Genomic DNA, 3,396 nt, shown 5'->3' with positions numbered 1-3,396 from the left:
TCTATCCCTGCCATTAGAGCAAACAACTTTGAGCTTAAGCCTCAATTAGTTTCTCTAATGCAACAGAATTGCAAGTTCCATGGACTTCCAATGGAAGATCCTCATCAGTTCTTAGCTGAATTCTTGCAAATCTGTGACACAGTCAAGACTAATGGGGTTGACCCTGAGGTCTATAGACTGATGCTATTCCCTTTTGCTGTAAGAGACAGAGCTAGAATATGGTTGGATTCTCAACCTAAAGAAAGCCTGGACTCTTGGGAAAAGCTAGTCAATGCCTTCTTGGCAAAGTTCTTTCCACCTCAAAGATGGAGTAAGCTTAGAGTGGAAGTCCAAACCTTCAGACAGAAGGATGGAGAATCCCTCTATGAAGCTTGGGAAAGATACAAACAATTAATCAGAAGATGTCCCTCAGACATGCTTTCTGAATGGAGCATCATAGGTATTTTCTATGATGGTCTCTCTGAACTATCCAAGATGTCTTTGGATAGCTCTGCTGGAGGATCTCTTCATCTGAAGAAGACGCCTGCAGAGGCTCAAGAGCTAATTGAAATGGTTTCAAATAACCAATTCATGTACACTTCTGAAAGGAATCCTGTGAACAATGGGACTAGTCAGAAGAAAGGAGTTCTTGAGATTGACACTCTGAATGCCATACTAGCTCAGAACAAGATATTGACTCAACAAGTCAATTTGATTTCTCAAAGTCTGTCTGGAATGCAAAATACACCTGGCAGTACTAAGGAAGCTTCATCTGAGGAAGAAGCTTATGATCCTGAGAATCCTTCAATGGAGGAGGTGAATTACCTAGGAGAACCCTATGGAAACACCTATAATTCTTCATGGAGAAATCACCCAAATTTCTCATGGAAGAATCAAGAAAGACCTCAACAAGGTTTTAACAACAATAATGGTGGAAGAAACAGGTTTAGCAATGGCAAACCTTTTCCATCATCTTCTCAGCAACAGACAGAGAGTTCTAAGCAGAATACCTCTGACTTAGCAACAATGGTCTCTGATCTAATAAAGACCACTCAAAGTTTCATGAATGAAACAAGGTCCTCCATTAGGAATTTGGAAGGACAAGTGGGTCAGCTGAGCAAGAAAATTACTGAACTCCCTCCTAGTACTCTCCCAAGCAACACAGAAGAAAATCCAAAAGGAGAGTGCAAAGCCATAACCATGGCCGAATATGGAAAGGAAAGAGAGGAGGTGGACGTCACTGAGGAAGACCTCAATGGGCGTGCACCAACCTCCTCTGAGTTCCCCAATGAGGAACCATGGGAATCTGAGGCTCAAAATGAGACCATAGAGATTCTATTGGACTTACTTCTGCCTTTCATGAGCTCTGATGAGTATTCTTCCTCTGAAGAGGATGAGTATGTCACTGAAGAGCAAGTTGCTAAATATCTTGGAGCAATCATGAAGCTAAATGACAAGTTATTTGGAAATGAGACTTGGGAAGATGAACCTCCCTTGCTCACCAAAGAACTGGATGACTTGTCTAGGCAGAAACTGCCTCAAAAGAGGCAGGATCCTGGGAAGTTTTCTATACCTTGTACCATAGGCACCATGACCTTCAAGAAGGCCTTGTGTGACTTAGGGTCAAGTATAAACCTCATGCCCCTCTCTGTAATGGAGAAATTAGGGATCTTTGAGGTGCAAGCTGCAAAAATCTCACTAGAGATGGCAGACAACTCAAGAAAACAAGCCTATGGACTTGTAGAGGATGTTCTGGTAAAAGTTGAAGACCATTACATCCCTACTGATTTCGTAGTCCTAGAGACTGGGGAGTGCATGGATGAATCCATCATCCTTAGCAGACCCTTCCTAGCCACAGCAAAGGCTGTGATTGATGTTGATAGAGGAGAGTTAATCATTCAAGTGAATGAAGAATCCTTGGTGTTTAAGGCCCAAGGACATCCCTCTATCATCATGGAGAGGAAGCATGAAGAGCTTCTCTCAAAACAGAGCCAAGCAGAGCCCCCACAGTCAAACTCAAAGTTTGGTGTTGGGAGGCCACAACCAAACTCTAAGTTTGGTGTTGAACCCCCACATTCAAACTCTAAGTTTGGTGTTGGGAGGTTCCAACACGGTTCTGAGTATTTCTGAGGCTCCATGAGAGTCCTCTGTCTAGCTAATGACATTAAAGAAGCGCTTGTTGGGAGGCAACCCAATATTTCATAGTTAACTATTCTCTTTTGTTATTTTATCTTTTTTGTAGGTTGATGATCATAAGAAGTCACAAAAACAATGAAAAAAGCAAAAACAGAATGAAAAACAGGAAGAAAAACAGCACACCCTGGAGGAAGATGCTGCTGGCGTTTAAACGCCAGTAAGCCTAGCAGTTGGGCGTTTAACGCCCAGTCTGGCACCATTCTGGGCGTTTAACGCCAGAAAGGGGCACCAGACTGGCGTTAAACGCCAGAAAAGGGCTAGAACCTGGCGTTAAACGCCAGGAATGGGCACCAGCCCGGCGTTTAACACCAGAAATGGCTCAAACGTGAATTTTGATGCCATTTGGTGCAGGGATGACTTTTCCTTGACACCACAGGATCTGTGGACCCCACAGGACCCCACCACCACTCTCTCTCTTCTTCCCCCATTCACCAATCACCTCAACACCTCTTCCCCAAAAAAACCCTTCACCTATCAAATCCCATCTTTCTCTTCACCACTCACATCCATCCCTCATAAAACCCCACCAACCTCACCCTTCAAATTCAAACCACTTTCCCTCCCAAACCCACCCATAATGGCCGAACCATTACCCCCCTCTCTCCTATATATACCCTTCTTCAACCCTTCATTTTCACACAACCTAAACACCACCATCTCCCTCTTCTTCATTTCTTCTTCTTCTACTCTCTTCTTTCTTCTTTTGCTCGAGGACGAGCAAACATTTTAAGTTTGGTGTGGTAAAAGCATTGCTTTTTCATTTTTCCATAACCATTATGGCATCTAAGGCCGGAGAAACCTCTAGAAAGAGGAAAGGGAAGGCAAAAGCTTCCACCTCCGAGTCATGGGAGATGGATAGATTCCTCTCAAGGGTGCATCAAGTCCACTTCTATGAAGTTGTGGCCTTGAAGAAGGTGATCCCCGAGGTCCCCTTTTCACTCAAAAAAGGTGAATACCCGGAGATCCGACATGAGATCCGAAGAAGAGGTTGGGAAGTTCTTACCAACCCCATTCAACAAGTCGAAATCTTGATGGTTCAAGAGTTCTATGCCAATGCATGGATCACCAAGAACCATGATCAAAGTATGAACCCGGATCCAAAGAATTATCTTACTATGGTTCGGGGGAAATACTTGGATTTTAGTCCGGAGAGTGTGAGGGTGGCGTTCAACTTGCCTATGATGCAAGGAGATGAGCATCCTTATACAAGAAGGGTCAACT

At 43.8% G+C, this 3,396-nt stretch overlaps 1 non-coding gene across 1 annotated transcript; it reads right to left on the bottom strand.

Annotated features, from left to right (window-relative positions):
- Positions 1-312: 312 nt before the first annotated feature.
- On the bottom strand, positions 313-420 carry LOC130953187 (small nucleolar RNA R71). Its single transcript, XR_009075359.1, has one exon. It is a non-coding gene; the product is annotated as a small nucleolar RNA R71 (small nucleolar RNA).
- Between the last annotated feature and the right edge of the window lie 2,976 nt (positions 421-3,396).

This window comes from Arachis stenosperma, chromosome 9 (genome assembly GCF_014773155.1).
Source record: "Arachis stenosperma cultivar V10309 chromosome 9, arast.V10309.gnm1.PFL2, whole genome shotgun sequence".
Classification (NCBI taxonomy): Eukaryota; Viridiplantae; Streptophyta; class Magnoliopsida; order Fabales; family Fabaceae; genus Arachis; species Arachis stenosperma.
The sequence above is the reverse complement of the archived record's forward strand: the minus strand, read 5'-3'. Positions and strand labels throughout refer to the sequence as shown.